Below are 23,509 nucleotides of genomic sequence, written 5' to 3'. Positions count from 1 at the left end.
TCAAAATAGCTCTTTATCTAGGCTAAAAACCATCCAAATATAACTTATTTCTTGCAAATATTCAACCACTACCAAATCTGAAATTTTCTCATCAAATTAAAGATGAAAATTCATCTTTTAATGCTAAAAAGTCACAATCATGCTACTAATCACCTCATAAATTTCATATCCAAGCTCCATACCAACATAAGACAATTGAACAACATAAATCAAGGGTAAAATGGCAAACCCTAGCTGAAATTTTCATTAAACAATCCAAAACTAGAAAATCATCCATAATAGTCCAAGATTCAAAACTTCTATAGCATGGTTAGCAACATTATGAAAGATAAAAGAAAGTTTTAGACTTATACCTTACCAAACCTTCTTGAAAATGAGAAACCAAGTTACTTCTTCCAAAACTTTCACTACTCCTAGCTTCCTAAGCACCAAGATGCAAGTTTAATTGGTTTGGTTTTTGTGATTCAACTCAAACAAGGCTAAAATCAAGGTTGGAATGGTAAGTTTTCTTCTCTCTTTTCCCTCTCTTTATTTTCAGCCAACATGAAGAAATGAGGAAGAATGTGAGCCAAAAATGGAAGACGAGAAGGAAGGAAAATATCTTGGTCAAACTTTCTTGAATGGTCGCCACTTGTAGCTCAAGATTTGCTTTCTTTTTCCCTTTTCTTTGGTCAAGATTTTCGGCTACTTTAGGGGTTAATTAGGGGCTGATTAGCTGAAATAAAGCAAAGAGGATTAGGGCAAGAAAGTTGTAATGATCCCACATCGGCTAGGGAGGAAGTTCTGGGCTGCTTTAATAACCTGTTGTGGTATGCCCCACCCAACTGAGGCCTTTTGGTGAGGCATTAGCCTGTTGTGTTGTCCAACACCGCCAGGAACAAAACCCACTGCCCCACGGGACAGTTAACTGTGGGACAATATCGGTGATAAGGCAACCCTAGGGGAAGACCCTCCTAGACCCTCCCAACCTTGTAATTATCAGAGTTGGATATTTTCTCTCAATGAAAATTGAACTCGATTGTTCTCATGGACTCAAGACCTCTGACACACAAAGGCAATCAGCAACCTTAAGCAAATAATGATGGATGAAGAGACACCACGATTAGGGAACAAACTAATCGATAAAGTCTGATTTGAATCCTAAGCTATGAACTCAAGAATTCAAGAGTAAGTTCGATTAAGAACTTGAAGGAAAATTCCTCACGATTTCTGATTGTAACGACCATCTCCCTCTCACTAGTACAATAGGTGCCTTTTATAGGCTAAAACTAGGGTAAATCCGGCCGACATAAACCTGGAATAGGAATTCGGTCTGCATAAAGAGCCAGCTCTTTAATGCTTCCTGATAAGGCCCAATAATAATAAAATGCTCAATGACTAACAACTACTAAATTAGGCAGTCTTAAAACAACTACCAACTAAGCTAACAAGTATGAGATCATTCTTTCACTTTAAACGTACAAGTGAACAAGGTAATTTCATGGTCCATCAAATCTTCAAACTTAGCTTGCTCCTTGCTTGTATGGTGCATGATCAAGGCTCGTAAAGCTTCCTTCACCTTCTTGGAACTTGATCTTGTCATTGGACCACCAATGTTGATCAAAGGATCCTTGATCCAAGGCTAAAGTTATTTATTGCACACCCGTATCCGCATCATTCCCTTTTTCCTCGAAAAGATTCGTCCTCGAATCTTCAAAGTCTCCTCTTGAAAGTGATTTGTCCACAAATCGATGGTGCGCTTAAAAGACAGCAATGTTGGAAATAGATGAATGACTACGAGCCATGTTGCATGTCGTTTGGTCATCTTCGGGAAGCTCTCAAACAAGGACATGCACCAAGGTAGGAAAGAGCTTGTGTAAGGCATGTGAAAATCCCAAGTGGCAATCCAAAACTCTCTAATTAGCCTTTGGGCATGAATCTTCACATTGACACCTTGATTGTGCAAAGGTGTAAAATCCAGCACTAGTTGACATTGATTTGAATCATCTTGTATGGATAAATTGGGAGCAACTTGTTGCATGGATGAGCCACTAAACAACTCGTGGAGGACAGCTTTGGGATCTTGCGTGACACACAATTTCTCATCTTCCAACATATAAGGTAGCAAACAATTGAAGTCCACTTCATGAGGGTTACTCGAACTAATACAAGTTGAAGTTGACATTGAGCACTTGGCCACCAGCTTTTGGCTGTGTGAATAAGCATGAAAGATCACCACCTTTAGTTGGAATAAGCACGAAATCAGGTTGTAAGTCTTTAATCAAAACTGGAAAATTTTGGACAACTTTACAACCTACAAAAACAAAATAACCTTTAACTTGAAACAAATTAGAAATTGGGTAAAGAAGTAATGGTACATCATCAACTAAATGGTAAGAAGATATAGAACAAGTTTTAAATGTGAATACTCCCTTTGCCACTTCATTATTCCTTCCACCAATTGATTCAACTTGAGAAGGCATTGCTAGCCTTTTACACTTTCCTTCAATATCTGCATAAGAAATACAAGTGTTAGGATGGAAATTATACTCAAAAGAATGTAAAGATGATGAATGAACCATAGGTAGCAAATGAGAGTCAAAAATTGGAATTCTCCCTTCATGGTGGATTTGACTTGATTCCCTTTTGGTATTGACAGATTTGAATTGAAATTGTTCCATGAGATGATTCCAAATAGATTCAATTCCTAAAAGACAAACTCCATGGAAGCTAGTGAATTGTACAAGTAACTTTGGAATGGAGCATAGCATGACTAACTTCACTTGACTTTGCTTAATCTGCACAAATGAAGAAATACTAAAGCATAAAGCTCTTTGAAGGCAGATGTGGAATACCCTTTGGAAGTTAAACATAAAGCATAAGATTAAACTATTTATTTGGAAGTGCATTACAGGGGCTTTGCCAGTTAGAGAAGCAATTTTTAGAAGGATAGGAATGGGTGATCCGTTTTGTAGAGCCTGTGGGGAGCACCAGGAGACAGTGGAACACCTCCTCTTAAGCTGTCCAAACACTTCAGACGTATGGAAGATGGCCCCAATTCAATGGGATGGAGTAAGAGATCAGCAAGGAGATTTTAAACGTTGGTGGTGCAAGATATCAGAGGCAAAGGCAAGACCAGATGGAATACAACATATTGGACTGACGGCAAACATTTTGTGACAAGTGTGGAAGGAAAGAAACAAACAACTCTTTGAAGGCCAAAGCAGAAACCATCCAGTGAGGACAATAAACAAGGCTCAGAAGGAGTGGATAGAGCATGAGGAGATAAGGAAAGCCAAGGACAGAATGAGCACAGGAGAAACAATTTCTACTCAGTCAAAGCACAATCAGGAAATTGAGGATGAGGAGTCCATAGTTCTACAAGTGGTGTCAACTAGTCGACAAAGGCAATTGTCAATGGGAATTGGAGTTATAGCTGAGACCCTTCAGCAAACAAGGGTTGCAGAATGGGCACTACGTGAGAGGTCTCTAGGAATCAAGCTTCTTGACGATGCTGCAGCAGTTAAACTGGTCTTGTGTAAAGCTTTGGAGCAGCACTGGGACAAAATCAAAATTCTGCTCCAGAACAAAGAGTTATTAAGGCAGTTAAGGAATCCGAGCTCTCGAGACAGTTGTCTAACAACTCTGACTGATGATATTACCGAATTACAGAAAATGTTTCGTATGTGCTCCTTTGAGGTAGCAAAGGAAAATCCTATGACAGTATGTAAAAGTTTAAGTTCTTATGCCTTAGGCATTGTTGTGGATGAGGAATGGTATTTTCCTCAGTGCAATTGAGCACTTGTTGTTAAGTCTCTCGAGCCGTTGCTCGCATATGTATATTTACCTTTAGTCAATGAAAAATCTTATCGTTTCGTCAAAAAAAAAAAAAAGAAACACTAAATAAATCAAAGGTAAGTTCGTTAGAAAAATGATAAGTCCTCACATTTTTGCTCAAAATCGGCTCACTTTCTCTTTTTTCTTCCTTTTTACCACTCATTTCATCAGATTTTGCCATCTCTTTATCTAGCTTAACGCCCTTGATTGTTTTCTCATTATCAACCACCTCAACAAATGGTTCAATAGGATGAGATAATCCTTTGTTGGGAATAGGGTAAGCTATCTCCTTCTTAGAAAAATCACTTTGATAGCATCCATTTGACTCCATTTGTTTTTGGTGTAGAATACGTTGATATGTCTCCCAAAACGACTCCGCATGAGGTGGTTCAACTCTAAGTTTAGTCTTAGAAAATGTTGAATGAGCCTTCTTATCACCTCTTGCATAAACCGGCTTTAAAGAGGTAGATTGCATGGAACCCCTCCTCTTCAGAGATTCATTCTCTCGTTGGAGCCGATTGTACAAGTCCGTAGTATAATGGAAGGGTACAAATCGTTTCCTCATCACTTGCTTCATTTCAGTCCAAGTGTTAATTGGTTGTTCCCTATTTCTCCTCCTTGTGGCACATACTTGCTTCCACCAAATAGATGCATAATCTTGAAATTCAATAGTTGCAAGTTTCACCTTTTTCTCTTCAGAGTAATTGTGGACTTCAAACACTTGCTCAACTCGCCTAACCCAATCCAAGTAAGATTCAGGATCACTTTTCCCATGAAAGGTAGGCATATTGGTCTTGATGGAACCAAGATTGTCATCGATTCTCCTAGATCGGTCTCGACCTTCCCTCGCTCCCCTTTGGCTTTTCCTTGATCGAAAGGAGGTGTTAGAATGATATCCCTCATCATCCGCATCATGATCAGCACTCTGAACACTCGAAACCCTATTGTATGTATCTCCGGTACCTCGCATCTCAATGGCAGCCAATCTGTCGGATATTTGTGTCATCACAACTTCATGTCTCTCCGCTTGTTTTTGAAGAGCTTGGAGCACCAGTTTGAGTGACATGTCAGTCTCAGACGGCTCAGGCATGTTTCCCTCTTGAGACATATTGTCCAACCTGCAAAACAAGTGTATCCTAGTTTACCTTGCAAGCACTCGTGTATCACTCAAGGAAACGCACTCACTCTCAATTTCCTTCTCGAAATTCTTAAAACAACTCAAACTCTCAAAAATTTCAGAATTAATTACCCTATAGGCAAGTAACAAGACACAAAGCAGAATTTTGCAAATCTTAGAAAAACTCTACCCGAAACTAGAACTTTTTTTTGAGCTACTGTTTTTGCTGAGTTTCTGGTCAGTATTTTGGATGGTAAGTGGTGCTTTTAGGGTGTTCAAATAACGCAAGAACCAGTCCTCAAATTTCAGTCAAATCAGTGTCGCGCCCCACTTTTTGAGGTGTGAAAGTAGTATGTGGGATATGTATGTGAACGTGTGTGAAAATGAAAATAAAAGGCTGTGAGATTGTGAAATGCGACGGTTTGGCCAAACAAAGGGTTTTAGATAGAAAAGGAGTCCCCACTTGGTATAGAGTTAGGGTGTACCAAATCACCCAAAAAGTGATTTTTTTTTTGGAAAGAAAAGTAAACAAACCATTTTAAAAGAATTTTTAGGTCTACGTAACCAAAGAAAGGGATCGGGGGTCACATTTGATAAGGGAGAAAGCAAAGGCAAAGCCTAAGGCACTCCCTTACCCTAGCCAAAGCTAGTTGCATGACTTAACCCTTCTTTTCCTAATTTTTCTACCCAAAGTATGTGTTGCATGTTGGATATGACTAATGGATGCGAAAAAAAAGAAAAATGCAATCTTAAATCTAAAATGTCTCTTATGAGGATTTTTGGTCCCAATCACATGAATTGTGATGGCCAGCAAGGAAAACTCTCATAGAGGTCACGGATAATGCAAATGAAGACCCAAATATGAGTGCAAGTGTGAAAATGTAAGAAGAATGTAAAATAAAATAACAATACAAATACAAATGTAAGTGCAAGTGTGCAAATGTAAGAAAAGTGCATGTGTGCAAATGTAAGAAAAGTGCATGTGTGCCAATTGAGAAAATAAAGGTGTTTGTGTGCAAGTGGATGAAAATATGGTGTAATAGTAGTAAATGCATCTAAGTGCAACTGGGTGCAATTTGTGAGGTAGAAAATAAATAAGTGATAGGGAAAGAAGAAAAATGTGCAAACATGGCATGTGAATTGAGAAAAAATATAAGTAGTGAGAGAATGTGGATAAAGAAGGTGAGGAAATGATATGATAAAAATGAGAGTGTATGAACCTAGAGGAATGCATCAAGTCGGGTATGGGAATGACTCATAACTTCACGATTTTAATTTTCCCTTTGATTAGAAAGAAGAACTAGCGTGCTAAGTGTGAGGACTCGCAAATTTCTTGTATTTTTCTCAAAAATACCCTTTTATTTGAAAATTATTATTTATCAAAGCCCACTACCCAATTATTTCACAATAAGTGTAAGTAAACCTAGAAAATAGGGTTTTACGCTTCGGTTTCAAGTTTGGAGCAAAATTAGGGTTTTCGCGATTTTTTCGCCGGATGAATTTTCGGTACAGAGTAAGGATTAAATTTGAGGATTAAAAGTGACTTTTAAGTGAGAAATAATATGTGATTGGTAGCAATGATATAAGGTTAGTGAATGGGAAGTAAAAACCCTAGTACGTGAGTTTTTAAGAAAAACGGCACGAACCGGCGGGTCCCGCGCACTACCGATTGAACGCACCACTTGACCACCACTTTCTTACCCTACAAGTTCATTGATACTTGAGCAAAATATCTTCTTATATTACAGCTAAGGCTGACCAAAACTAGTGGCTAGAAAAGAAGGAAAGGAAAGAGAAAAAAAAGAAAGGTGGTGGTGGCGACAAGTGTCGCCACCTAAGAGCATCTTGACCAAGACACTTTGGCATCTTACTTAACCAATTTTTTCACCTTTCCTCTCCATATTTCTGCTGCTGGCTGAACCAAAGAGTGTGAGAATGTGAGAGCAAGAAAAAAAACATTCCATCTTCTTGATTTGCTACAACTAAGTGAGGAATTCCAATTCCAAACCGATTAAAGTGGAGGTTGTGAGTTGGGAAGCTTGAGGAACCAAGAAATTTCAAAGGGAGTGAACTATCACTCATCCAAGTCTTCCTTTAGAGGTACAAATCTGGTCATGATCCTTGTTGCTTAAATTTTGGGTTTAAGATGATTTTTAGCTTAAGTTTTGGCTTAATTTCATGATTATGCAAGTGGTTGTGATGAATTTTGGGATGAATAAGCAAGCTAGAGTTTCATAGCTCTCTGCCTAAACTTATTGTATGATTGTAAATGTTGTAATTAAGGTTATATAAGGTTGTTTGGTGGTGATTAGAACCAGAAATTTGAGAAAATTCCACTAGAAACTGAAAATTTCAGAATTCTGGAAAATTGTTCTTCTATTCTGTCCGGTTTTGTAGCCCTATATTAGAGGCCGATTTGGCCTTAGGTCAAAGAAGAAAGGTTGTAGATAATGGTATTTTATACGTTCCTACAAAATTTCAGCTCAATCGGAGCAACGTAGGACATGAAAAGTCCAAAATACCCTTACTATTTTAAGTATTTCCCAAGCAGTCCGTGTGATCAGTTAAGTCTAGTTTATCACGTTTTTCGACTAGGATCCATTCTGATTTAGCTTTTTTCCAAAACATGAAAGTTGTAGTATTCTGAATTAGCTTTCAAATGCCTCTAAGAACACCTGATTTGGACTTGTGTACTCTGAGATATGTCCATTACAGTGTTCTACATTTAAACAGCCGACGAATTGGTTTCTGGTTTAGTAATTTGAGAATTTGACTAAGTTACATTAGGAACTGGACTAAGTGACCTTCATGAATATTGTAGCTCTGTGTCTTAGCTTCGAAACGGCATAGGTTTCATCTCAATCCGATAAGCGTAGCTTCGGATATGTTATTTCCGCATTCGTACGTCAAATATGTCTTGTGCTAAGTTGAATTTCTGCACTTGTGATTGTTGTAATTCTTATTCTTATGATATTGTGAGCCTATGGAACGGCTCTTGACTTGAATTTCTTATGTGTGATGTTGGGTTGTGGTTGAGGAAAAATAATGAAGCCAAAATGGCTGGAAAATTAGGTAAACACAAAGGGCGTGCTGCCCAAATTTTCGCTCGAGGGCTAGGTTTCTATTTGAACTTGTATACTTTTGTTTGGCCAATACCATGACCGGTTTTCCATTTTAAAACAGGATTGTTCATCCTGGGGTTCAAACAACCCTCTTCTTACTTGAAAGTCATCTTTACCCGGTTTACTCCTAATTAGTCGGGTTTCTTTGTTTCCCTTAAATGTTTTGCTCGATAAACTGTAATATGTTCTCTTGTTCAACCTTAGGTTTCATTGGTGACTAAGGGTAATATCCGGAAGGATATTTTGCACGTTATTTTGTATATCTAGGTGAGTGTTCCTTATTTGACTTTATGGCTTGTTGTTATCATTTGCTAATGTGTTAATTGCTTTTAATGATTTCCAAAACGAGTTTTCTAGGCGAGTGTGTACTTTATCGCACTCGACCTAAATAACTGTGTAATTTTCAAGGATTTAATGATTGAAATGTTACTTGCGCATGAATGTAAGCCTTTTGGGCTGAACTGGCCATTGCCCCTTGTTACCGGTCGTCTCGAGCCAGAAGCGGACTCGGTCGGGCGATTAGGGACTTGGGTGAACGTTTGGTATACTCGAGTATTACCCTGTAGGTTGGTGGACACTGGCCAACGGCCATGACGGGGGTGAATGAATGAATGAATGAACGAACGAACGAACGAACGAGGGTTTATTGATAAACGAAAAAATGCATTTTCAAATGATTGGAGGAATAAGGGGAAATGTCAGGAGAACGAATGAACGAATGAACGAATTGCTCCTTGTGAGCCGTATCCTTTTAATGAATGTTACTATTGCTTTCCATTGTAAATATTTCTTGAATTATTGATACTCCATGTTTAATGTATTGAATTGATTGTTTGATTATCTGTTTGGAACCTCACTGAGCTTTTAGCTCACCCCTTTAGTTTTGTTTTCCTTAACAGGGGACGGCGAGCAGGATAAGAGCCTAGACTAGCCTAGTCTAGGTCTTTTGTTTCTTTTGTAATGGTTCTCGCCCTAGTGCTTGGCACGGGCTAGTTGTATGGTGAAGTGAGAACCTTTGTACATTTGATGGTTGTACTTCCTTTTGAGATAGCAATGTATATAAGTTCCACTTTAAATTTGAATTGCTGCCCTATTTATTCTTGTGATTTGTTCTGGATTTGATTAAAGAACGACTGAATCCCGGCGAGAGCTGGGCAGGCGGCCCGCCGAACCCTCTGGTACGCCTTAGGGGGAGATGGGGTCGTTACAAGTGGTATCAGAGCTTAGGCTTCAGATCTCTATAGTGTATCCTAGATTAAAGATTAGGATACCGGACTGTGGGATTTGATTGGACTTGAAAGTTAAGCGATTGAGGGATAAAATTTATAGTTGCTTCGCGTGGTTTCTACGTGGAGTGACCCTGGACTAAGTGTTGAATAAGTATGAGGGACTAAGTGAAGCTATGAATTGCGAATGTTATAGGCCTTAAATCTTTCTAATGGTATCTGAGGACCATAGATAGGTATGTCAGGTAGGAATTCCGATTGTAGATAGTTTACTCTTGGGACTGCAGCTCGAGATGTGAATTATCTTATTTCGGATTCTCGTGCCTGAGTACTCTATAGTTGAGGTGCTGCTAAATACTTGAGACTTACATTTTGGGAACATGAACAGGCTTTGTCTGACTAGAATGAGCAGAAGAGATCAGGGACATCTAGTTTGGATAGTAAGTGACGTGAGAGACCGGACGGGCTGATACTGGGACGACTTCACCTTTTCCTTTTGATTTACCTGTATATTGTTACTACATGACGTTAGTATACCTGTATGTACATGGTTATCTGTCCAACTTGATATGTATTTGTGTATTTGCTTATCCGTCATCTTGGTATGGCGTGTTATGTGGGTATATGTTTATTTGAATATTTGGTGCCCTCAATAGTTACTTTAGTAACCTTATCGTGTTTATTTACTAAATTACCTTTTGGGGGAAAAGAAAAGAGAGGGAAAACATATATATGGACGGGAGACGTAGCCGTGGACGTGGACGTGGACGTGGACGTGGACGTGGGAATGAACGAGCTCAAGAGCCAAGAGAGGAAAGAGAAACAACATCTGCACAAGAGCAAGGAACGAGGGTTGAAGCCGAAGACCAAATGGCAACGGTGATGCAACAAATGACAGATATCTTGGCAAGACTGGTGGATCAACAAGGCCAAATGGCCGTGAATCAACCCCGAAACCCTGAAATCGGAGAAGATAAGGCTCTTGAGAGGTTTCAGAAGTTTACTCCTCCGAAATTTCTTGGAGGATCTAATCCGGATATAGCCGAACAATGGTTAGAGGCCATGATTAATATTTTCACCATCTTGAACTACACCGAGCAAAGACAAGTAAACTTTGCGGTGTTCCAATTTGAAGGATCGGCCCGAGCGTGGTGGAATGTTATTAAAGCAAAATGGGAAAGAGAACAGACTGTATGGACATGGACGAATTTCATAAGGGAATTTAACGAGAAATACCTCCCTCCTTTAGTTCAAGAGAGGAGAGAAGAAGAGTTTATTGGACTACGCCAGGGAACTCTAAGTGTGGCCGAATATGAAACAAAATTTACGAAACTATCCAAGTTTGCTTCTGAATTGGTGGCCACAGAGCGGCGAAGAGTAAGACGGTTTATACAGGGATTAAATTTGGAACTCCAAGAAGCATTAGCGGCAGTACAAGTGAATACGTTTACGGAGGCCCTTGAGAAAGCTCAAAGAATCGAGACTGCAAAGGCACAGATAAAAGCTTCCCAGACCCAGAAAAGGAGTGCATCGAGTAGTGTAGCGGAGGAATTAAGTGAAGCGAGAGTCCCTTCCAAAGTGCAAAAAGTGAACTTTTTGTCCCACCCACCATGGACATTAGGGGCGATAGGTGAAGGATCTACAAAAGAAAGCCAAATCAGATTTGGGAAAAGTTTTCAAGAAAGCCAAAAGATGGCTTCTCACGTGGTCTGTGGGTACTGTGGAAAGGCAAATCATGTCGAAAGCGATTGTTGGAGAAAGGGGCGGAAATGTTTAATCTGCGGAAGTGGCGATCATCAAGTTAGCAACTGTCCGAGGAGACAGTCACGTGAAAGCAATACTCTGCAACTGGATGGAGCTAAATCACAAGTGAATGAAGGAGGGAAACGAACTAGCAGACCGGCAAAGGTTTATGCTTTAGACAACCGACAAGTTCCAGACTCGTCTGAGGCAACTGAAGGTAAAATTTCGAGGACAAAATTTTTTTAAGGGGGAGAGAATGTGAGGACTCGCAAATTTCTTGTATTTTTCTCAAAAATACCCTTTTATTTGAAAATTATTATTTATCAAAGCCCACTACCCAATTATTTCACAATAAGTGTAAGTAAACCTAGAAAATAGGGTTTTACGCTTCGGTTTCAAGTTTGGAGCAAAATTAGGGTTTTCGCGATTTTTTCGCCGGATGAATTTTCGGTACAGAGTAAGGATTAAATTTGAGGATTAAAAGTGACTTTTAAGTGAGAAATAATATGTGATTGGTAGCAATGATATAAGGTTAGTGAATGGGAAGTAAAAACCCTAGTACGTGAGTTTTTAAGAAAAACGGCACGAACCGGCGGGTCCCGCGCACTACCGATTGAACGCACCACTTGACCACCACTTTCTTACCCTACAAGTTCATTGATACTTGAGCAAAATATCTTCTTATATTACAGCTAAGGCTGACCAAAACTAGTGGCTAGAAAAGAAGGAAAGGAAAGAGAAAAAAAAGAAAGGTGGTGGTGGCGACAAGTGTCGCCACCTAAGAGCATCTTGACCAAGACACTTTGGCATCTTACTTAACCAATTTTTTCACCTTTCCTCTCCATATTTCTGCTGCTGGCTGAACCAAAGAGTGTGAGAATGTGAGAGCAAGAAAAAAAACATTCCATCTTCTTGATTTGCTACAACTAAGTGAGGAATTCCAATTCCAAACCGATTAAAGTGGAGGTTGTGAGTTGGGAAGCTTGAGGAACCAAGAAATTTCAAAGGGAGTGAACTATCACTCATCCAAGTCTTCCTTTAGAGGTACAAATCTGGTCATGATCCTTGTTGCTTAAATTTTGGGTTTAAGATGATTTTTAGCTTAAGTTTTGGCTTAATTTCATGATTATGCAAGTGGTTGTGATGAATTTTGGGATGAATAAGCAAGCTAGAGTTTCATAGCTCTCTGCCTAAACTTGTTGTATGATTGTAAATGTTGTAATTAAGGTTATATAAGGTTGTTTGGTGGTGATTAGAACCAGAAATTTGAGAAAATTCCACTAGAAACTGAAAATTTCAGAATTCTGGAAAATTGTTCTTCTATTCTGTCCGGTTTTGTAGCCCTATATTAGAGGCCGATTTGGCCTTAGGTCAAAGAAGAAAGGTTGTAGAGAATGGTATTTTATAGGTGCCTACAAAATTTCAGCTCAATCGGAGCAACGTAGGACATGAAAAGTCCAAAATACCCTTACTATTTTAAGTATTTCCCAAGCAGTCCGTGTGATCAGTTAAGTCTAGTTTATCACGTTTTTCGACTAGGATCCATTCTGATTTAGCTTTTTTCGAAAACATGAAAGTTGTAGTATTCTAAATTAGCTTTCAAATGCCTCTAAGAACACCTGATTTGGACTTGTGTACTCTGAGATATGTCCATTACAGTGTTCTGCATTTAAACAGCCGACGAATTGGTTTCTGGTTTAGTAATTTGAGAATTTGACTAAGTTACATTAGGAACTGGACTAAGTGACCTTCATGAATATTGTAGCTCTGTGTCTTAGCTTCGAAACGGCATAGGTTTCATCTCAATCCGATAAGCGTAGCTTCGGATATGTTATTTCCGCATTCGTACGTCAAATCTGTCTTGTGCTAAGTTGAATTTCTGCACTTGTGATTGTTGTAATTCTTATTCTTATGATATTGTGAGCCTATGGAACGGCTCTTGACTTGAATTTCTTATGTGTGATGTTGGGTTGTGGTTGAGGAAAAATAATGAAGCCAAAATGGCTGGAAAATTAGGTAAACACAAAGGGCGTGCTGCCCAAATTTTCGCTCGAGGGCTAGGTTTCTATTTGAACTTGTATACTTTTGTTTGGCCAATACCATGACCGGTTTTCCATTTTAAAACATGATTGTTCATCCTGGGGTTCAAACCACCCTCTTCTTACTTGAAAGTCATCTTTACCCGGTTTACTCCTAATTAGTCGGGTTTCTTTGTTTCCCTTAAATGTTTTGCTCGATAAACTGTAATATGTTCTCTTGTTCAACCTTAGGTTTCATTGGTGACTAAGGGTAATATCCGGAAGGATATTTTGCACGTTATTTTGTATATCTAGGTGAGTGTTCCTTATTTGACTTTATGGCTTGTTGTTATCATTTGCTAATGTGTTAATTGCTTTTAATGATTTCCAAAACGAGTTTTCTAGGCGAGTGTGTACTTTATCGCACTCGACCTAAATAACTGTGTAATTTTCAAGGATTTAATGATTGAAATGTTACTTGCGCATGAATGTAAGCCTTTTGGGCTGAACTGGCCATTGCCCCTTGTTACCGGTCGTCTCGAGCCAGAAGCGGACTCGGTCGGGCGATTAGGGACTTGGGTGAACGTTTGGTATACTCGAGTATTACCCTGTAGGTTGGTGGACACTGGCCAACGGCCATGACGGGGGTGAATGAATGAATGAATGAACGAACGAACGAACGAGGGTTTATTGATAAACGAAAAAATGCATTTTCAAATGATTGGAGGAATAAGGGGAAATGTCAGGAGAACGAATGAACGAATGAACGAATTGCTCCTTGTGAGCCGTATCCTTTTAATGAATGTTACTATTGCTTTCCATTGTAAATATTTCTTGAATTATTGATACTCCATGTTTAATGTATTGAATTGATTGTTTGATTATCTGTTTGGAACCTCACTGAGCTTTTAGCTCACCCCTTTAGTTTTGTTTTCCTTAACAGGGGACGGCGAGCAGGATGAGAGCCTAGACTAGCCTAGTCTAGGTCTTTTGTTTCTTTTGTAATGGTTCTCGCCCTAGTGCTTGGCACGGGCTAGTTGTATGGTGAAGTGAGAACCTTTGTACATTTGATGGTTGTACTTCCTTTTGAGATAGCAATGTATATAAGTTCCACTTTAAATTTGGATTGCTGCCCTATTTATTCTTGTGATTTGTTCTGGATTTGATTAAAGAACGACTGAGTCCCGGCGAGAGCTGGGCAGGCGGCCCGCCGAACCCTCTGGTACGCCTTAGGGGGAGGTGGGGTCGTTACACTAAGGCTATTTTGTAGCCACACTCGCTCGTTTCCCTTACCGAAAGGGGACTCTCAAGCAAATATACCTTATAACTAGCATGAGGATACAAAAACCTAAGATTTAGGGGGAAGGATTGGAGAAGCATGCCAAATGCTAGAAAACTAAGAAAAATGTATGAAATGTAGTGAGATATGCAAGTATGTACCAACGAGAGGGGACGGCCTATTGGGTCTAGCATTGCACTAGCCCTTTTCTAAAATTCTCTCACAAGTATTGGACTTGCGAGAGCTCGAGGGGAAAAATCATGACCAGCGTTGGACTAGCCACGGTGACGCCTTCATCCATCACATTCATCTATGACTATAGAAAGCAAGTTGACATGCCAATCACCTATAAACACGTAGCACATAACACTTAGCATGCTCGACTAAATACAAGAACTTAATAAAGGAAATTAACACATAGCAACAAAAGCAAGCAATCAAGCTAATGAACCTATTACATTTGCTAACTAAAACAAATGGGGAAGAGGAAAAATGAATAAAAATGCTCTCCAAGCCCTATCTATTACAAGCCAAGAGGTGTACACATACCCCATCAAAGAATAACTTAATAAAAGCAAAAGTAAAAGAGATAAATGAAGGGAAATAAGGAAAGGCAAAGAAAGCAAAGTAGACATGCAATTCTCACTTAGCACGTTGGATCACATAGAGGAGAGACAAAAAAAGGATAAAAGAAGTTATACCTCCCCATTTGTGATGTTAGTAAAGTGAACAAGACTTAACTTGGGTTAGAGTCACCAAAGAAAGAGATAACTTGGGCTAAAACCATCAAAGTAAGGGATTAATGCACCACTTTAGAGATAAGTAGAATAAAAGGCAAAAAGGAAACTCAGAACACCTTAGAAACTTCAAAAGGGGTACTAACAAACCACCAAATTCTTCCCTAATTGCAACTTAAATGAAACCAAATAATTCATAATTTCCAAGAAAAGTAAACTATGAATCAAATTTCTAAAAATAGAAAACTACTAAGGACCCAATTGCAAACGTTAACCAATCATTCAAGCCCAATTAAAACATTTTGGGAACTTCAAGGGTCCAAGAGCAAAGAAAGGGTCAAGTAATGGTTCAAATTGAAATTACTTTAGGACATAATTGCAAGACATTAGAACATAAATGGGCCTTTGTAGCATGAGGAGGAAAAATATGAGGTTGGAACGCAATTTTTGAAAGATTTGCATGCATGCAATTGAAAGCTTTCGGCCAAAGCTGAAGCTATCTTCTACCATTTCTGCTGCAACTTTTTGCAGCCGCAACTCATATCAAGTTTTCACCAAAGCATTCATAGATTCCGATCAAAACATGCAGCCTCGTCATTAATCATTTAGGCACAAGATTTAACTAGCAAAATAGATGATTAAACTCACTCAAAGGGCTGCCAGGGAGAAAAAAACAGCAGATACCAAAGGATAAACACAGCAGCTTTTTACATTTTTCTACCTCAACTTAGATATGTTCACATACCAATACTCAACAAACTCTACTAATCTAACATTCAAACCAAAATTCCAAGCTTCAAATCATTGTCGTTAACATCCCCAAGCATAATCATCTAGCCCCCATAAGATCTAACTGAAACAGCCGGGCATAAAATGCAGCAAAAGAAAGAGTGAAACTTGTGGCAAAGCATGATAATGAATGCAGCTTATCAGGAACCCAAGAAACTTGCAACCCAAGAGAAAAAAAAAAAAAATCTGTTCGCACTGCTGCGGAGAGCTTCGACCCTTTTTCAGCAAAATTTTATGCACAAATCTAAACCAAACTCAAATTGAACCCGGGCGACAGAATCATCAATCATTCCTCCTACCTTTCAAATGTAAAAACCTTGGATTTAAGCATAAAAATCCAGAGAAAACATGCAACTCTAGCCATATCCTGAAGTTTTGACATCTTAACTAATCTCACACGACAGCAAAATTCTTAACAAGGATCGAACCCCCAAGTTTATCATCAAGATGTAATAACAAACATACAAAAGGAAAGAAAAATCTGAACTGGGGAAAAGCTTGCCCAGATTCATTCATGACCTTTTTACAAATTTCTGAGTTTTCGTCTGACCCGAAGCAAACAAACAACTTGGAGGATTAGAGATCATTAAAGAAGGAAACCCATGGATCAACCCATTTCATTTTTCATGAAGAAAAGAAAACGCAAAAGTTGATAGCTTTTAGTTCATGAATTCCCAATCAAACAAGTTCAAAACACGACTACTGAAGTTATGCTAACAAACAATGCATTCTGCAGACAAACAATGCATTCTGATGACCCAGATACTAGTCATGCTAACAAACAAGAAGCCCACGTTCCAGCATTTAGAAGAACTAGACAAGAGCAGGGTTTAAGACTACCTCTTTTGCTGCTTTTGGAGTTAAATCACTGTGGGTATGCTCGGATGAGCAAGATTCACCGAACCCAGGTCGCAAGCTTTGACAGAGGGCTTTGAAGCTCCGAGCTTTAGGTCTGATTTCTGAAATCTGTCTCCTTTCTCTCCACCACCTCTCTTTTGCTCTCCGCGTTTTTTCTCCCAAAAATCTCTCCTTTCTTTTTCTCTTCCCTCCCCGGTTTCCTCCAACGGGTTTCTCTTCCTCTCAGCCCGAGATTCTTCCTCCTCTCTTTCTGGTTTCTCCCAAGCTTTCTCCACCACTCTGTTTCCTCTTTTTCAGCCGTCACTAGATGCTCTCTTGATCTCTTGTTTTTTTTTCTTACTCCACCAGCCGTCCAGACTCTCCTAGATTTTTTCCCTACTCTCACTTCAGCCGTCATAAAATCCTCCCCTTTGCCGTTTCTCTTTTACCTTTTATATGGGCCTATAACCCTAAACCCTAACCTCAAAGGTGAGGATGAAGGGTTTGTCTCTAACTTATCCCCCAGCCATCCGATCCCTCATGTGAGGACTCGCAAATTTCTTATATTTTTCTCAAAAATACCCTTTTATTTGAAAATTATTATTTATCAAAGCCCACTACCCAATTATTTCACAATAAGTGTAAGTAAACCTAGAAAATAGGGTTTTACGGTTCGATTTCAAGTTTGGAGCAAAATTAGGGTTTTCGCGATTTTTCGCCGGATGAATTTTCGGTTCAGAGTAAGGATTAAATTTGAGAATTAAAAGTGACTTTTAAGTGAGAAATAATATGTGATTGGTAGCAATGATATAAGGTTAGTGAATGGGAAGTAAAAACCCTAGTACGTGAGTTTTTAAGAAAAACGGCGCGAACCGGCGAGTCCCGCGCACTACCGATTGAACGCACCACTTGACCACCATTTTTCTCACCAAACAAATTTATTGAACTTGAGCAAAATATCTTCTCTCTTGGCAGCAAGGTTGACCGAAAATTAGTGGCTAAAATGACAAGGAAAGAAAGAGAAAAAAAGAAAGGTGGTGGTGGCGACACTTGTCGCCACCATAGAGCTTCTTAATTAAGACCAAGACCATCTATTTAAACACCAAAACTTAGCAACTTTCTTCTTCATTTTGTTGCTGGTGGCCGAGAGGAGCAAGAAGAAAAACAACAAGGGAAAACATTCCATTTCATCTTCAATCCAACAACCAAGTGAGAAATCAAACAAAACAAACCGATTAAACTTGTCCTTGAGTGATTAGTTAGTGACTTGTGGTGTGATTTTTGAAAGAGAAAGCTTGGGCTACTCTTAGTGAACTCTAGTCAAGGTAAGAAAGCTTATCTCTCCATGTTTTACTTTCAATCTTGTTAAATTAAGCTTAGCAACTTGATTTTGTGGTGGAATCATGGATATTATCTTGTTTTGGAAGTTTTCCCCAATTTATATGATGAACTAGGGCTTGATGAATTTCTACCCAATTTGTTGTATGAAGTATATATGTTGAAATTAAGGTTATAAGAGAGGCTTTGGTAGTGATTAGACCAAGAAATTAAGGAAAGTTCCACTAAAAACTAGAAATTCCAGAATCTGGAAATTTTTCCCAACATTCTGTCCGAATTTGAATCCCTATGTTAGAGGCCGAATTGGCCTTAGATCAAAGAAGGAAAGTTGTAGATAATGGTATTTTATAGGTTCCTACAAAATTTCAGCTCAATCGGAGCAACGTAGGACGTGAAAAGTCCAAAATACCCTTACTGTTTTAAGTATTTCCCAAGCAGTCCGTGTGATCAGTTAAGTCTAGTTTATCACATTTTTCGACTAGGATCCATTCTGATTTAGCTTTTTGCCAAAACATGAAAGTTGTAGTATTCTGAATTAGATTTCAAATGCCTCTAAGAACACCTGATTCGGACTTGTGTACTCTGAGATATGTCCATTACAGTGTTCTACGTTTAAACAGCCGACGAATTGGTTTCTGGTTTAGTAATTTGAGAATTTGACTAAGTTACATTAGGAACTGGACTAAGTGACCTTCATGAATGTTGTATCTCTGTATCTTATCTTCGAAACGGCATAGGTTTTGTCTCAATCCAATAAGCGTAGCTCCGGATATGTTATTTCCGCATTCGTACGTCAAATCTATCTTGTGCTAAGTTGAATTTCTGCACTTGTGATTGTTGTAATTCTTATTCTTATGATATTGTGAGCCTATGGAACGGCTCTTGACTTGAATTGCTTATGTGTGATGTTGGGTTGTGGTTGAGGAAAAATAATGAAGCCAAAATGGCTGGAAAATTAGGTAAACACAAAGGGCGTGCTGCCCAAATTTTCGCTCGAGGGCTAGGTTTCTATTTGAACTTGTATACTTTTGTTTGGCCAATACCATGACCGGTTTTCCATTTTAAAACATGATTTTTCATCCTGGGGTTCAAACAACTCTCTTCTTATTTGAAAGTCATCTTTACACGTTTTACTCCTAATTAGTCGGGTTTCTTTGTTTCCCTTAATTGTTCTGCTCGATAAACTGTAATATGTTCTCTTGTTCAACCTTAGGTTTCATTGGTGACTAAGGGTAATATCCGGAAGGATATTTTGCACGTTATTTTGCATATCTAGGTGAGTGTTCCTTATTTGACTTTATGGCTTGTTGTTATCATTTGCTAATGTGTTAATTGCTTTTAATGATTTCCAAAACGAGCTTTCTAGGCGAGTGTGTACTTTATCGCACTCGACCTAAATAACTGTGCAATTTTCAAGGATTTAATGATTGAAATGTTACTTGCGCATGAATGTAAGCCTTTTGGGCTGAACTGGCCATTGCCCCTTGTTACCGGTCGTCTCGAGCCAGAAGCGGACTCGGTCGGGCGATTAGGGATTTGGGTGAACGTTTGGTATACTCGAGTATTACCCTGTAGGTTGGTGGAGACTGGCCAACGGCCAGGACGGGCGTGAATGAATGAATGAACGAACGAACGAACGAACGAGGGTTTATTGATAAACGAAAAATGCATTTTCAAATGATTGGAGGAATAAGGGGAAATGTCAGGAGAACGAATGAACGAATTGCTCCTTGTGAGCCGTATCCTTTTAATGAATGTTACTATTGCTTTCCATTGTAAATGTTTCTTGAATTATTGATACTCCATGTTTAATGTATTGAATTGATTGTTTCATTGTTTGATTATCTGTTTGGAACCTCACTGAGCTTTTAGCTCACCCCTTTAGTTTTGTTTTCCTTAACAGGGGACGGCGAGCAGGATGAGAGCATAGACTAGCCTAGTCTGGGTCTTTTGTTTCTTTTGTAATGGTTCTCGCCCTAGTGCTTGGCACTGGCTAGTTGTATGGTGAAGTGAGAACCTTTGTACATTTGATGGTTGTACTTCCTTTTGAGATAGCAATGTATATAAGTTCCCCTTTAAGTTTGGATTGCTGTCCTATTTATTCTTGTGATTTGTTCTGGATTTGATTAAAGAACGACTGAGTCTCGGCGAGAGCTGGGCAGGCGGCCCGCCGAACCCTCTGGTACGCCTTAGGGGGAGGTGGGGTCGTTACACCTCAGCAATATCTGTGGTGACCCCACTTCCCCCTAAGGCGAACCAAAGGGTTGGCGGGCCGTCTGCCCAACTCTCGCCAGGACTCACGCAAGCATTTTAACCCAAATCCTTTCGAATAATAACCTAATCTATTACAAAACAAATTTCCCCGAATAATATCATCACTAAAACCACATTAACTTCAGAGATAGCAGTGATATAAATAGCCAATTGAGGCTTTTAAACGTCCCACGTGCTACGTACCAAGGTATAAAGTCGTACCAATCCTGATAGATAAATACATAAATCCCTAATACATACTTACAAGCCAAGCAATCAAATTAGGGTTTACACATTTTTCAACTTCAAGTGGCAATCCAAAAGGAAAGTACATCATCCCAATCAACGTATTACAGCCCAAAATAAGTCATAGTATTCGAATACATTTCAAAAGGAAAACATAAATAAGTACCCCAGCTTTCAATTTCCAGAACCTGTTAAGGAAAACAATAAACGTGGGGTGAGCTAAAGCTCAGTGGTGCCCCAAAACATGCAATCACATAATATCAAACAGCGGTTAATAACTTAGCAAAATTTAAACAGTTAGGAAAGCGTATAACAGCACAAGGTAGGATGCAGGGGCTCTCAGGAGCCATTTTCCTCGCTTGATCACCATTTATCGTAGTTGACCCCCCGTCAACACTCACTACCTATAATCCATGTAGAGCGTCTTATTTTGATACCTAACCCGTCACCATTCATACCCCTGTCCCGGGCCCGCTCACCGACTAAGGACGCAGTATACTCGAGATATACCCGTAGATGATTGGTCGAGGGATTCACCCAATGACATTATTGTAGTTAGATTCATGCGTCGAGGGATTCACCCAACGACGTAACTACATTTAGATTCATGGTAGTTGGATTCAGAAGTCGAGGGATTCACCCAACGACGCAACTACATTTAGATTCAAGGATTCATGAGAAAAATATTTTGCACAAGTCACCACTCGAACGGCTAGTGCGATTAAGTACACATAGCTCACTTCGATGGATCAAAAACTAGTTTTGCAAATTATCACATATCGAGTCAAGAAAGCACTTTAACTAAGTAAGCATAGAACAAGCAGGGACACTCACCAACAGTGGAGTTCAGATATCAAGTTGGGAATCGAATTTCGCGTCCTCGCAATATCCTAAAAACCAAATTTTAAAACTATAAGTTTCTACTCAGTTTTTAAGCTTATAGACATCGAGGTATATCTAATATACTACTAGTTTACTTTCCCTTAGAAAAATCAAGAGTCTCCTTAGGTTGAAACTTGATAAAAGTAGAAGAAATGTTTCTTATAGTTTTCCTTGAGATACTTTTCCTTATAAAAGGGTAACTAGTATTATTTTCTTGAAATAAGTCGACAAACCTCTTAAAATCCACGTTAGGAAGTTACATTGAACATTTCTTTAAAGCTATGGTTCTTGCAAAAATTATTACTAAAACTATTTTACCTAAAATAAGGTTTCTTGCCGAGCAAGTTTCTATGCTTTTCACTAAAAATTATTAAAACTCGTATTTTGGAACTTTTCCTACCGACAACTATCCAAGTGCAAAACTTAAAGAAAGAAAAGGAATTAAATAAGACTTAGGGTTTTCAAAAACTAGAGAATTTATTTACTATAGCTATCAAGGCTAGTTTGAGCTAAAAGAAATTATCGGGTTGGAAAATTTAGGCAAAACACAGATATTGAGTTTTATAATCTAATACTAGTTGGAAAATATTTTTGATTAGTTTGATCACAGTTACTCGAGTTCGCAAGGTCGAAACGACTTCCACAGCTCCGATTCCGTTTTGAAATCATATTATGGATCAAATTTAGCGACATGGCAAAATCACATAGCAAATCACTAGGGCTTCTTCAATCATTAGCCCTAAATTTCAACAGATGCATTTCTGATAAAAATAAAATGAATGACCAAGGCTTCGTCAATCATTAGCACTTGGTTTTAGCCAGCTCAACTCAACTAAATAAAAATGAAGGTAAGGCCTCCAAAAAATTCCAGCAATTAAATTTCATCACTCAGTAATACTTATAAAATCATTCAAATGGCCAAGGGCTTCATCAATCATTAGCCCTTGACAACATCAATCACTTCCAACCACAATTCAATCAAGAATTTAAACCACAAGTAAGCTAAAAGCTCGATCCAAATCTAAATTCAATTTCACGAAGAAACAGGACATTCATACAAAACAGTCTACTTTGAGGATTCACAGACAGCAGTACACATGGAGGAAAAATATGAAATTTCTATAGAACAAAGGCCTATGATTCTAGTTTCAAATGCCACTGACGGTACCTTAAACGGATTTTCCTACACCAAGATATAAACATTTTACTGAGACTGGTCAGGGACATCCGAAAATCTGAAATTTCATTTTCCACTTGTGAAAAACTCCTTTTTCTCCTTTAACACCAAAATGTTTTTATTCAACCATCCATACATTTCTTATAGAACTCCAAAACAACACATTCCCAGTCATTTCCATCCATCATGTTTCAAGGAAAAATTTAAAAACCAAGCTGAGATTCCAACTCAACCTTTGACTATCACATAAGAAATTCCAGCAACTAATATACTTTAGATCAAATTTTCCCTTGGTTTAAACATGGTGTTAGGTACTCAAATTCAGCATGTAAACACTTAGCTAGCTATTAAAAGTTTCCACTTCAAAACCAGATTCATTCAGCAACTAAAATCATCCAGAAAAATCCAGAAATCTGTCCATCAGCCACGGATGAACATGCATGAAGAGACGTTCTGTTTTCATTTTATTTTCTGGGTTAAAACATGCTATTAAACTCTCAACTTCCTCATGCAATCACTTAGCTAGAAAATAAACATTTCCAGTTCAGAAATCGAGTTCAAACAACAACCTTTAACATCAAAATTTTCTAAAAATTTTCCAACTTGGCTCGGATGAACATGCATGAGCAGATTGCACTTTGATTTCATTTTTCTGGTTTAAACTAACTAATTAACTATATGCAGAGCATAATTAACTTGTTATTAACTAACTAATTATGGTTATAAGCTCAAACAACAAAATTAAACCAAATCAAGCTGCACTAATCAAGTTAATCTCTCGGCAGCTTCATAATTTACGCATAACAGAAATTCTTTTCTTAAAAATCTCATCCGGATGCCTAACCTCCACATGCAAGTTCTTAGATGACTTAAACTTCTTGTTTTTGATTAGTTAAACACTTAATCAAACTCAGATTGTTGCAGGGAGT

The sequence above is a fragment of the Coffea arabica genome, chromosome 10c (assembly GCF_036785885.1).
Source record: "Coffea arabica cultivar ET-39 chromosome 10c, Coffea Arabica ET-39 HiFi, whole genome shotgun sequence".
Taxonomy (NCBI): domain Eukaryota; kingdom Viridiplantae; phylum Streptophyta; class Magnoliopsida; order Gentianales; family Rubiaceae; genus Coffea; species Coffea arabica.
This window is presented reverse-complemented; position numbering follows the sequence as displayed.